Source organism: Coenobita brevimanus, chromosome 22 (genome assembly GCF_032717465.1).
Source record: "Coenobita brevimanus isolate Jiangsu-jjx chromosome 22, ASM3271746v2, whole genome shotgun sequence".
Taxonomy (NCBI): domain Eukaryota; kingdom Metazoa; phylum Arthropoda; class Malacostraca; order Decapoda; family Coenobitidae; genus Coenobita; species Coenobita brevimanus.
The window spans coordinates 32,243,860-32,258,524 of record NC_136975.1 but is presented as its reverse complement, the minus strand read 5'-3'; positions in this window follow the sequence as shown (position 1 = coordinate 32,258,524).

The window sequence follows — 14,665 nt, the reverse complement described above, 5'->3', positions numbered from 1 at the left end:
TAATTTACTCTGTACTGTGTTAGACATTATGTACTGATGTAAACTGTTTCAATTACCACAGTACAGAAGATAATTATATCTTTAAATATTAGCTGCAATGCATGTAACATATCTCTGTACTTATACTCAAGAAATAAGTTGACTTTCTGCCATATCATATTCTGGAATACTAATGCTTACTCAGTGAATGTAAGTCACCTCTTATCCAATAGCTACTATATTAAATATGTGAAATGACATATCTTTTGTCTAAGGTTGTGTGCAGAAATGATCCTGAGCAGAACAGTATTAACATTCCATAAACCTGGTTGTGGGTATACTCGTCTTCCGGACACTGTGGATTAATCATCTAAAAATGTTAATAGCAATCCCAGTGATGATTTATCAAGTACAGTAGGTGCATTGCATTCATCAGAGAGAGAGAGAGAGAGAGAGAGAGAGAGATCTAATACCTCACACTTATGAACTCACCAACAATATTAATTTGATGGTAACAGAAGAAAACTGATGGAAACATAACTGTGTCTGGTATTAGATCTTTGATACTGGATACACAGATTTCACTATATAGGGTCCTTCTCATCAGCCATCAGAACTACCATAACTCACACCTAATTGAGTGAAAGGTGCAATAAGCCTGGCTGTTTCAAGGAGACTCAAGTTCATGTTTCTGTATATAATTATTGAGTCTCCCTGTAACTCTAGGCTTTGGTCTGACTGTTCCTGTCTTGGCACAAAGTAATGGTAGACTGCTTCTTGCCTTTGGGATGATATTTATTGTAGTCGATACATTACGTCTCTTGAGTTACTGTACCTTTGATCCTGATACTTTCATCTTGCCTTTCAACAATAAACAGTGAAGACCGTTTTCTTGTCATATTATCCCTCATATATTCCATCCTTTTTGCTTTATTTACAAAAAATGCACTTAAGTTATAACATCATCACAAAATTGGTAGATTTACACATGCAGAGGTAAATGAAGGTTTTTGATCATGTAACTCTTCTCATGAGTATCAGTCAATTTCTTATCCCTAATCCTCTCCAAGTTGCTGGCCTCATAACAGGCACAATGAACTGCAAGCCTCATATAAGGTATAATGTACAATAATTATAAAGCAATGACTAAGGGGAGATAAACTGCCTTACAGAGAATCAGACCAGCAGGACTTAAATACTATGGATTACAAAAGCACAGCCTTGAGTGGTGTGACGAATTACTGAATCTCATGTGGTACAGCCACGACCTTCCAGCAGCAAGCAGTGGAGGTAATCCAGAAATGTAGGGCCACCTCTTATTAAAAAAAAAAAAAAAAAAAAAAATCTGCCTTTGAACTGACTTAATAATGGTGTATTCAAGTGTTTTCGAGTATGAAGAGGATCAACCAATAAATAGGGAAAATGATTACATATGGGATAGGTTTGGTTATGTTAAGATACATTTGGTTAGTGTTGGAGTTTGTATTTGCGTGGGAAGTTTTCTCGTGCGCCCCACTGCCTGCTCCTGGGGCATGGCAGGTAGTCTGACTCAGGCCGCGCTAGAGACAGGATGTGCCCATGCCTGGACCTATTAGGATAAATCTCAAGCTGGCCTCGTTGTTTCCATCACCCTCCTGGTTCTCACCCCAACATGGCGCAGTGGAGTTCTACGGGTGACCCAGGGGTGGTGCCGCCAGTGCTCGAGCAGGCGAACCCAGAGTCAAAGGACAGGTTCCGCTGCATGGTGATGGAAGACCAAGTGCACAGCAAAATGTACAATGTGCCACAACCCCAGTTACAACCTCAAGGAATGGGGACAGCCCGTCAGCCAGTGTACCCAACCCTGCACCCAGAGGCACAGGCCCAGTGGCGAGTGCCGGCATACACCTGCGACTCCTGGTAAGGCTACTGTGGGAATGTCGCCATCCCAGTTCGAGGCATGGGCCCGAGGCATCGGATGCTACAGCGGTGGTTGCAGGTGGGTCCCACCCTTGGCCGTGGGTTACATGAGATTGCTGTGTGATCCTCAAGTGCAACAATGCATGGATGCATGGGTGGCAATGCATAGATTCGAGGCCATGTGCACGGAGGAGGCCATTAGCATGGTGAGAAGTGTAGTGGTAGGCCCCAGGTGCACTGTGGTAGCATGGTCAGACTTCTTCACATACACACAAGAGACTAATGATAATGTGTGTTCATATGTGGTAAAATACATAGCCAAGGCAATAGAGTGTGATTTTAAGTGCCCCCAGTGTTCCATAAATCTCAACGATTTCATGCTATCGAAAAAGCTTGTGATGGGGCTGCACAACCTCAGTATGAAAACAAAAGTGGTGCAGCGACTTCCAGTGTTGCGATCTGGGGAAGAAATTACAAATGCCTGTGAAGTGTTCGAATCGGAGGAGAAAAAAGCAGGAGTGTGAGGCCATAGTGGTGCGGCAGGTGTTTCAGTGAGTGACAAGGAGGAAACGGAAATGGCCGGTGCCACTTGGGCATGGCAGGAAGGTGCAGGGCCACCACAGCCTCGTGCCCCTCACCTACCAGCAAAGAGATGCTGGAGGTGCAGTGGCAACAAGTGCAACGGGGAGTGATGGTGCCCTGCTTTCAAGGCCAACTGCCGCAGATGTAGGAGGGTCGGCCACTTCCAACGAGTGTGTATGCTGGTGGACCAGCCTGGCCGCACCAAGATGACCAGCAGCATCACAATAACCAGCGCCGAGGCATCAGCGTGCCTCAGGGTGAAAGTGAAGTGTGACCACCCACCCACAGCATGCAAGGTGCCAGTGGTAGTTGATACAGGCAAACAGGTATGCAGAGTGGGACACCGCTTCATGCAAGGCCTCGGGGTGACTCTGCAAAGTCTACAGAGACCTATCGTGAGTTTTAATCTCCCTGAAAGCTGGAGCATACGTGTTCTGGGATGCAATGAATGCCGCTTCAACATGGGCGGAAGGTCTGCTATAGCAAACCCGTACTTCACTGACAGGATGCAGTGGCTGTATCTGTCACTGCAGATGTGCAAAGCACTGGGCATGGTGCCACAAGACTTCCCCAACATGCTGGCAACTGTAGGGGCTGTCGATAAGATAGAAGAGCCCCCAGTCCCTGCCCAAACCAATACTATCCAATACACCCTGAGGGAAGAAAATGTGAACCTGCTGGAAAGGTGGTTCCTGGAGCACTTCAGGCCCAGGACATTTGCAGTGAATCTCGCCCCCCTCCTGGAGATAAAAGGGCCAGCCCACCACATTCGCCTATGCCCCTGTCCAAAGCCCTAGGCAGTGCACACACCAGCGTCCATCCCCCACCACTTCTATGACAAAGTTCGTCAGCAGTTGGGAAAGGACATAAGGAAAGGTATCATTGAGCCCATACCAGCTAATGAACCCAAGGAGTGGTATTTCCGTATGGTGGTGGTTCTGAAGACAGACAGGCTGCCGTGCAGAACAGTGGACTATCAGTGACTCAACCAGGCAAGCCAGCGGGAGACCCAACAAACCTGTCCCCCATTCGACACAACCACCAGCATGCTGAAGCACACGTTTAAAACAGTATTAGGGGTACCACCAGATCCCCCTGGATGAGAAGAGCAAGAAGCTGACCACCTTCATCACCCTGTGAGGCTGCTTCCACTACTGGTGCACACTCATGGGCCACTGTACAGGGCAGGATGCCTTTACCAAGCACTTTGATGACACAACAGCTGAGATCCCCAGGAAACTGAAATGCGTCAATGACAGGCTCCCGTATGACTGTGGCACTGGCGATGCTTTCTGGCACACATACTGTACCAGTTCCTGCGAATGTGTGTGGAAAATGGGATCACGCTGCGCCCAGACAAATTCGTTTCTGCAGGAGAAGCGTGACCTCTGCAGGATATCTGCTCGGCTGGGAGGAGTATCAGCCTAGCCAGGACTTGCTAAGCAGTATAACTAATTTCCAGATGCCGCCACGCCCCTCCCTCATAGATATCCGATCATGGCTCGCGCTGGTGAACCAGGTGGCGCCATTCCTTGCTGCTGCACCACTCATGAAGCCCATCAAAGAATTATTGAAAAAACGTCAAGGAAAGTGGTGTACTGGGACGGCCAACCCCAGTCCATCTTTGAGTCAACGAAGGAGGCTATAGGCAAGCTTGCAGTGGAGGGACTGCAGTATTATGACGCCACACAGCCCACAGCAGTGTTCACTGACTACAGGCTTGGCATCAGTTTTGTGGTCATGCAGCAGTACTGCCAGTGTGTGTCTCAAGTGGCCCCCCTGCACTGCATGGGTGGCTGGAAACTGGCCCTGTGTGGCAGCCGCCATCTAGCAGAGGCCAAGAAGAACTACTCAACATTGGAGGGGGAGGCCCTTGCCATCGCATGGTGCCTGAAAAAGGCACATCTGTTCCTGCTGGGATGTCCAGACCTCACCTTCAATACAGACCATCATGCACTCACCAAGATCTTCAAGGACAAAAAGATGAAAGACATCAGCAACCCCTGTATACTCAACCTCAAGAAGACACTGATGTACTTATTTTGCATAAAGCACCTAAAGGGGGAGGCGAACCACGCAACAGATGCTCTCTCAAGATAACCTCTGCTATAGGGTGGACTGGATGAGACGGATCTGGCAGAAGACGAGGCTACAGGTGCCGCAGTTGCAGCAGCAATGGCCTGCGCCCTAGAAAATGAAGAAGGCTCTATCATGGACCTCCATCAAGTGGAGGAGGAAGCGCTCCGGGACGAGGACTACAGGCTCCTCCACGAGCACATGAGTGCCAGGGACTGGGCAGACCAGAAGGATGAGGAGCCGATAGCACGCCGCCCATACTACAGGATAAGGAGGCACCTGTCATGCCAGGGGAACACTGTCATGTACACAGCAATGAGGGGCACCTGCAACTTGTAATTCCCACAGCCCTTTGATGTGTGGTCCTAGCCAACCTCCACGCAGGTCACCAGTGCAGGGACTCCCTGCTCAGGTGCGCCAGGGAATGCGTGTGCTGGCCCAGCATACAGTAGATGCTAAGGTGGAGCAGAAAAGGAGGCACTGTCAAGTATGCGAAATCAACACCCCATCACAACCCGTGGAAAACTTGCTACCCACACCCCCACCAGAGTACCCTTTCCAGCAAACAGTGGCTGACCTGTTCCAACTGGAGGGGGAGGAGTACATCGCTTACCCAGACAAGTTAACTGGCTGGCTGAAGGTGGAGCATCTGCCCAGGGGCACCGCCAGCTTACGGCTCATAACGGCCTTTCGTAAGTGGTTCAAAAGGTTCAGTATCCCGGAGGTCCTGTCTTGTGATGGGGGTATGAGCCTCATGAGTACAGACATGAGGGCATTCCTATGCGCATGGCATGTGCAGCCGAGAGTGTCATCAGCCCATTACCCACAGGTCAACAGTTGTGCAGAGGCAGCAGTCAAGTCTACCAAGAGGCTGCTGAGGAACAACACCGGTCCAGGAGGATCCCTGGACTTAGATGCAGCCACCAGGGCCATGTTGCAGTACTTCAACACCCCACTACACAACACTGATGGATCCCCAGCCCAGCTGCTAATGGGACATCAGCTGAGAGACTCCATAACCACTGCCAAAGAACACTACAGATCAGCAGGAAGTGGGCTGGGATGCTGAGAAGAAGGGAATGGGCCATGGCCTACACTGGGGATGCAGCGGCCACAAGATTCAACCAGATGGCACACAACCTCGCCCATCTCAACCCAGATCAGCAGGTGCACCTACAGAACCAGGAGACGGGGCAGTGGGACTTCGTAGGGGCTATTGTCGACACAACAGCTCCACGGCAATACCTGGTGTGACTGGACGGCAGTGGACGAGCCTCCCCTACCTCCCTCCTCCTCGACCAATATGCTTTGTATCAATACTGCAGGAAGTGGGGAGTTCACTGCAATGCAGAGGGGGTGTTGCAGTTTGTATTTCCATGGGAAGTTTTCTCACGTGCGCCACTGCGTGCACCTAGGGCTTTACTGGCAGTCTGACTCAGGCCGCGCTAGAGATAGGACGTGCCCATGCCTGGACCTGTTAGAAAAAATCTCAAGCTGGCCTTGCTATTTCCATCTCCCTCCTGGTTCTCATCCCAAAAGTTAGGTTTGCATACAGCTGGTTAGGTTAGTCTAAAATAGGCTAGCTAGGTTAGGATAAATAAGGTTGGACTGAATTACTATATAAAATTTATGTTATGTTTGGGTAAATGGGCACTGAGAAAGGATAATTTCACTCAAAAATGGAGTTTTAAGATGGCGTCCATCTGCTTTCGTGCACAAGTTAGGTCCAGGTTGTTTGGTTAGGCTATCTGAAAACTGTTTAGGCTATCCTAAAATACATTAGGTAAGGTTAGGATATATACGGTTGGGCTGTTACAAAAAGCTAAGGATAGATGTGTTGGCACTGATGAGCATTATTTCACTCACAAATGGCATTCTAGGATGGCATCCATCTGTCTTCGTGTACTGCAAGACGGCGCCATGAACAAATACCGTTTCCTTTCTTAAACTAATTTAAGGCCTTTCTAAGGACCCCTATATCAAAACGGTATGCTAGAAGTTTAAGTCGGGAAAGATTTTCCCCTATTTGTAGGGGTCGTTCCCAAAAAATTCATTGGCTTTCACAAACCCAATATTTAAATATTTGTAACACAGCAGCCCTGTACCTTAGAAAACGTGGAAAAATGTAAATTATGTAAAGACATACACTCACACACACACATATATAAACAGTAATGCCCCGATATACGAAACCCCTAGATGCGATACCTCGGCATAGACAAGGGGGTACAAATTGCACCAGGCCCCGATAACCAGTGGGCGAGCCCTGGTTTAACCCGAGGCATCCCGTCGACGTATGGGCACATCACAACGTTTTGTCACAGCTAGTCCCATCGACATAGCAGTGCGTCGCGCAATTGCAAGGTTCATCCATCCATCCATCCATTGCCAGACGCCACATATCCCAAATGGGGTGGCCAACGGCCCAGAGTTAATTGTTTTACAGGGAGGGGCACCAATCCTCCACCAACCCCACTTGACACGTAGGGATGCCAACAGCATCTGGTGTTCCCAGGCGGTCACCCATCCAAGTACTAACCAGACCCAACGTTAATTTGCACAATTTTCAATTTTCGCGCTTCATTTTTGGTACGTATACACGGGACACCTTCCTCTACAAGATGCCAGGCAGGGACAATGCCTTACCCCGCATGACTTCCCCCCCCCCCCGCACGCCATTGTCTCGGCAATTCACCTGTTATCAGTGACCTGCCCAATAAAGACATTCAGGGCCAGAGTGATTCCCCAATCGATGACAATGTGGAGGACGAAGTTTACATAGCATTAGAGGAAGAAACAGTCAGAAATGATGATCAGGTAATGTCGCCAAAAAAGGTCAGGTATGTTGATGTGTTAGTGAGTGAAACAATGTTCATATTGCCTATATTACTGTGTGAAAACCAATATACTCTCGTACTACATATAAATACGTACCAAGTTATAAGTGGTGTGGAATAGTTACCCTCCCATAGAACTCGTTTTCTCTGGAGCCAACCTGATAGAAAACCCAGTAAGGTAAGGAGTACTGCAAGCTGTATCAAGTATTTTAAACCTCAGGTGAGCGATTTCTCTATGAATTTTCGATGTTTCTCACCAAAAGCGGAGGTATGAGCCAAAATTTTTTTTTTCCAAAATTGGTCAGGATTAGGGGAAGTCAGTGGTGGAAAATCAGTCAGGACGTGACGGGTTAACGATGGGCCCTCCGATGTTGCGCCCGCAGATGACGGGCCAAAATTTTGAATTGTGCACATTCCCGCAGCTAGCTGAGCCCCCCCATCTCCCACGATGCGTAGAAATGCTCGCGCAGGCCTTATTGCATCACTCACTCCGTGCTCATCCACATCGCTCTTCTTGCACCAGCCATCTCAGAGTGAGGATCTCCCTTAGTGTGCGTCCACACTGGCGACAAAACACGGTGGCAACACAAAACATAACAAGTTGGCCAACAAGCTGTTAAGTCGTTAAGGAACAGTGTAGTAGACATGTTGGTATGGATTTGTTGGCGAAATGTTGGCAACCCTAGTGTGGACGAGTTAATGTTGGGGGGAGATATCTGGACAGACACCTTAGACACAGACCAACAGCGACGGCTCAAGGACAGCGAACGTAAGCATGGAGTGGATAATAGAGGTAACGATACAGTTAATAGATTGTTACCGCAGTCACCCTTTGCTGTGGGATCCCACCCATGTGCTGTAGAAGCACCGAATCAAGAGGTGCGATTCGCGGCGTGAGATTGCAGGCATTCTGAAGGTGGAGAAAAATGAGGCAGAAAAGAAAATGAAGAATCCTATTACACAGTTTAGAAGAGAACTGAAAAAAAACAAGAGAGAAAAAATCCGGCAGCGGAGCTGGTGATACATACCACAGCCAATGGTTTGCATTCAACAGTATGTTGTTCCTGGCGGACAAACACACACCTCACAAGACATACGACGCTGGATTTCAGGTAAGATAATGTGCACACTTTTATCGTACTACACTTAGTGTCATTTTGTTCCATCTGAAAGCTTACAATATTATGATTATAAAACAAAGTATAATTGGAATTACTAGTATACCCGTAGAGTATTTGTTGTACTATCTTTACTTTATCATGTCCCATGTGCATAATGCAGCACATTAGTGTGGTTAGGAAACTAAGCATAATTGGAATCACTGGTATACACTTTACATGTGCGCGTGTCAATTTTGCCAGCTTACACGACCTATATCACTGATGAAGTACTCTGTAAATTCCCTACGGATGCTCCTACCATCCGTATTGTTCTCCGGTAGTGGTTCTAGTGGCATCAGCGTCGCTTCAACAGCTGGTAGATCTACTTGCCTCCAAGAACCTGGGATAACTGTGCCATAGTCCATATCATTAGCATCAAAAGTACGTGGAGGGGTGTATAATTGTTGGGATGTCGAACTCCTTCGTAGGAAATTGTGTAAATATACACATGTTAATGTTATTTTCTTGGCAGAATCAGGTTGCACCAACACTGGTTTACGCAAAACTCTGAATACCCCAGAAACAATCCCAAACACGTTCTCAACGACTCTTCTAACCCTGCTTAAACACTAGTTAAATATTCTCTCGTTTGAACCAGGACAGTGCTCACCTGGGTAGGGTTTCATAATGTTCTCTGCCAAGGGAAAAGCCTCATCAGCCACAAATATGTAAGGGGTGGCAATATCGCGCCCTGGAAGTGAGTGTGAAGATGCAAGGTTCAAAGTACCATCCCTCAAGGCCCGACTAAAACTAGAGTTTGAAAAAACACCTGCGTCTGACAACCTACCTTGACTACTTACATTTACATAAAGGAAGTTGTACATACTGTCAACAATAGCTAACAATACGATACTGAAGTATCCCTTGTAATTGTAGTAATCGCTACCACTAGACGGCGCTGGTGCCTGCACGGTGATGTGTTTTCCATCCAGCGCACCTACACAGTGCAGGAAATTCCACCTTTGTTCGAACCCCTGGGCCACTGTTCTCCATTCATCCTCATTTGCCGGTGTCTGAAAACATATTTAGTTTGCATTTCTTTTAATGAAACACCCTGTATGAGCACACACACACACACACACACACACACACACACACACACACACACACACACACTAATATTAATATTATTATTATTATTATTATATTGTGTACACTAATACTATTTTGTTGTCTATCAGAATAATACTGGAGATAACACGTCGACATTGGCCGACGCTGATGAATGTGTGGAAGACCTAGAAGCGATTGAAGCTTCAGTGCAAGATGACGAGCAGAGTACTGCTGCACCTACAAAGATTAGAAAGCTATCTGTGCCGCAGAAAACAATAGGAAATAATGACATGGTAGAAAAGGCATATAGTATTATGACAGGATTACATCGACGCTACACTGAAAGAGATGAACACCAATTATTTGCAGACTTAGTGGCAAGTAAATTAAGAACTTTAAAAACACAGTATGCTCAGGCAACTGTGTAGCATAGAATTCAAAACATATTGTATGTGGCAGAACAGGGAATGTATGACAATCCTCCTCAATGCCTTAACCATCATGAATATCCACCTATGCCCTCTCTCTCCTTAGATAATGATGGATGTAACGTGATTGTGCATGCCCCGGACGATATTTCGGATGAAGCACACATTACTGAACTTTAAAAAATATTGTTGCTTTGATATCGTTGACTACATGATCATAATGGACTTGATAGATTATTTACTACTGTTTTATATATCACTGTTGAATGGTAGGCTACTATGTAATTATGCTCATTTACAAGTGGTACAGGGTATTGTTATGTAATAAGCATATTGTTTATGCATAACTGGTAAAGGGTATTGTTATGAATAAGTGGTGAAAGTTATTGAAAGGGGTTTAATGGCATTGGTATAAGAATTAAAGGACATTCAATGTACATGGTGTTTTACTATCATTTTGATTACAATTAAATGTTAATATCGTACATTATTACATATGGTTCTCTTAATGTACTCGCTGAGAGCTGAAATCAACGCATCACAGACTTCTGGTACAATCAGACTGATTGCTTGCTTGGAATTCTTGAACGTGGTTCCAAGGCTGCTGTAGGAGTCTCCTGAGGCCAGAAACCGCAGTGTCACAGCAAGGCGGTCTGTTACCGGTATTAGCTGCCTAAAGTTTGTGTCATCCTTACTTATATGGGTACCAGTTATTTGCAGCAAATATTCAAAATCAGATCTAGATACCCTAAAGAAGTTTTGGAACACTCCTTTCTCTTGTAATGTGCGTGTCGGAAGACAGGCATCATCCTCTATGACCCTGTTCACGATAGCTTGGTGTCCTTCGCTGTTCCTGTTGTATAACAAGGACGGTCTTGCCCAGACTCTACGTCGGCGTGTCCTCCGATGGCCACACAAAATAACCAAGGAAGCAGCTGCCAGCAAGGCGTCCTCACACGCCAACATGACCGTCACGTCTGCGGACATCCAGTGTGGACGGCTTCACCAAGTCGACTCTTATTGCCAACATGTCGCCAACACTGTAACAGACAATGTTCCATACGAAGTAGTAGCTTTGTATCCAGATGTCGACTATTGTGTCCCGCGCAGTGTTTTCAACTTGTCTGCAGGCAACATGTCGCCAGTGTGGAAGCACTCTTATGCTCGCCCACCACGCATCGTACTGCACCACCAACATTACGCAAGTTGCTATTGTAGCGCATCGTAACTGTGTTCAAGCAGTGCTGTGAGTAGAGCAGTGATACTAATCATGTGTGGAGTGCAATATTGTGTGATATTGGGCCCAAATAAGTGAGATATTGTCTGGTAAGGGTGCTGCACGTGGTGGGGTTAGTGGTGATGCTAGTGGAGACCCTAGTCGTGCTGGTAAGTAGCTTGCTAGTGGTGGTGCTGGTGATGTTCCCACAAAGAGTGCACGTAAGACTGTGTCACTGGAGGTGAAATTGGACATCCTCGTGGCATGACAAAGGCGAAGGTGCGTGTTCTATTGCCTCGGCTCTCCACCTGTCCCAGTCGACTGTCTCCACGATCATAAAGAAGAAGGGGGCCATTAAGGCTGCTGCTGGGGAGGTTGCAACCTTATCCGCCTCCCGTATCACCAGTCAGTGACAGCCTGTGATGGAGAAACTGGAGCAGATGCTGTGCACATGGGTGGAAGATCAGAACTGGGGCAAGGTACCCATGAGCCAGGCAATTATTTGCACTATGGCTCTCTCGCTCTGGGACGAGCTGAAGGTCAGGCATGAGCTTGAAGAAAGCGAGACCTTTAGAGCTAGTCATGGGTGGTTTGACTGGTTTGACAGGCAGGCAAATCTCCACCATGTGAAGATGTACGGTGAGGCAGCAAGCGCAGATATGATTGCGGTGGCAGTGTTTCCTCATAAGATGAAACGCCTCATTGCGGAGGGTGGCTATAGTGCGAAGCAGGTCTTGAATTTTGACGAACTGGGATCTTTTGGAAGAGAATGTCCTCCAAGACATATCTTGCGACGGAGGAAAGGTCTACACCAGGATTCAAGGCCTCGAAGGACCGGCTGACACTGCTGCTGGGGGGCAATGCCGAGGGCGACCTCAAGTTGAAGCTGCTCCTAGTCTACCTCTTGGAGAACCCCAGGGCTCTGTTGGGGTATGTTAAAGAGAACCTTGGGGTTATCTGGAAGTCGAACAAGAAGGCTTGGTTGACTTCAGATATCTGTTCGTCGTATTTTCACTCACACCTCTCTCGTGTGCTGAAGGGGAATGCATCTTGTGAAAACCTGCGAACAGATTTCTCCTGGTTGTGGATAACGTGCCTAGCCACCCTCCCGCAATGAAGGAATGGGCCAGCAATATTGAGGTGGTGTTCCTACCCCCCAACACCACATCTTCATTGCGGCCAATGGACCAAGGGGTGATCGCTGCCTTTAAGGCCTACTACCTCTGCCGCACGATGAAGCAGTTGGTAAGGGCCTGAGACAGCGATGACAGAACAACAGTACAGCAGTTCTGGAGAGGGTACAACATACCCCACGCCTTGGAGAATATAACTGCAGCATGGGATGAGGTGAGCCAGGCGATGATGAATGGTGTGTGGTGGAACATGTGGCCAGAGTGTGTTCCCTCCTTCACTCGCTTCCTCGAGGGCATGCAACCTCCGCCTGTTGAGCGTGTGCAGCAGGGCACTGTCAAGTTGTCCCACGAGGCGGGCTTAGGGGAGGTCGACAAGGACGACGTGGAGGAGGTTCTCGAGAGGCACAGGGAGGAGCTCAGCAATGAGGAGCTCCTTAATATGCAGATCCAGCGGGTGCACCACGAGGCAGAGGAGGAGGAGGTTGTGTCTGAGGTCCGAGTTCTCAACATCAAGATCCTGAAGGCGATGCTAACGAAGCTGGACGAGATTATAGACCTAATGAAAACACACGACCCCCTCCCACGACGAAGCAGGGACACAGCTAATCGTCTCAAGGAGGGTATGAAAGTCTACAGGACGATGCTGGAGGAGAAGAAGAGGGTGGCCAGGCAGACAATGATCACAGCCTTCTTTAAGCAGGCCCCCACCAGGCCAGCAAATCGCATTGGATCTCCCCAGCCCTTGATGAGCAGAGCATTTCCCCAGCCTTCAACCAGCAGGGCATCCCCCCAACCTTCAACCAGCAGAGAAACACCGAGGGACACCTCCCGCCGAGGACGTGCTCGGCCCATTGTGCTGGACCTAACCTCCAGCTGATCGCCGTCTCCTGTGTCATCTGTGTCTCCACTAAGGCACTCTGCCACTCCATCGCTGCCTTCCTTGTCCCACCCTCCACCTCCTACACCACTTCGGCCACTGTCTTTGTCTCCCTCGTCACGACGAGAGCCACCACAACTGACTCCATCACTACCTCATCATTCATCGCAGCAGTCTCCCTCGCCACCTCACCAGACATCGCACCTGTCTCCCACACCACCTCCTCTATCATTGCATCACACTCCATCACCACCCCCCAGAGCCATCGCATCGCACCTCATCGCCACCGCCTGAGTTATTGCATCGCACTCCATCGCCTCCGCCTGGGTCATTGGATCGCACTCCATTGCCACCCCCCTCTGACCCTCCCCTGGAGAGAAGGTTTGAGAGCTTTGAGGAGGAGGATTGAGTGTTGGGGAGCACCACATGTCCCCTGGCCTCAGGGGTGAGAGCAAGGATGATGACCAGGACTGGACATGGACTTACATGAAGTAAGTGATGAAAGGTGTTTGATATTCTCTAACCTGTTCCTTAAGATTATCAGGATATATTTGTTGCTTTCAGCGAGTTATTTACAGGTGTTAGGCTTGGGTTAGCTTCCTTGACAGCTGTTAGGCCATTTAGATTGCCTTTAAACCTCTTTTTGGGTTCATCTGGGTGGGTTTTGGACTTGGTTTGGGGGGAAACCCAAGGCTGGTAAACGGTCCACATTGAAATACATGTTAAAAGTACCCCGATATACGATACTTCGCCTAACGATGGGGTTTTACCTAACCAATTAGATCGTTAAACCAGGGTATGCATATAAATATATATATATATGGGGCCTCTGTGGTACAGTGGGTACAGTGGTAAAGTGTGCGTTTTCGTATGCTGAAAAATGAGGGTTCGTGCCCCACCACGGTACTAAACTTTGGGAACGTTTTTCAGGCCACATACTGCATTGGCGGACACAGGGGGTGCTGTGGTTGAACCAGTGGCACATACTGTAAAGTATGTTTGCACCCAGTTGGCTTGCGTCGGCCGATTACACTTGGTTCACGGACTACACACACATCCAAAGCCACTCCAACACTACAATTGAGGAGTTACCCGTAGAAAGGGTCCAACACGCCACAAGTAAAGTTTGCCAGAAAATGCACTCAAAGTTCGGCAATATTCACATGAGTATAACTCAACTAATTGATGGGCTAGCGCCTTCATTTTTTTTTTAAATTGAAGCTTGATATGTCTACTTTTTGACTATGACAATGCTTTAGTGGTTATTAGTTTAGACATTTTTTTTTTATTATTATTAATGATAATAATGGAATCAGAAAATTAAATGCCGTTGTTTTTTTCTGCTATTACTGAACTATGAGTGCATTTTCTGGCACAATATTGGTTCAAGAATGGTGGTACATGTTAATATGCATATTAATGATA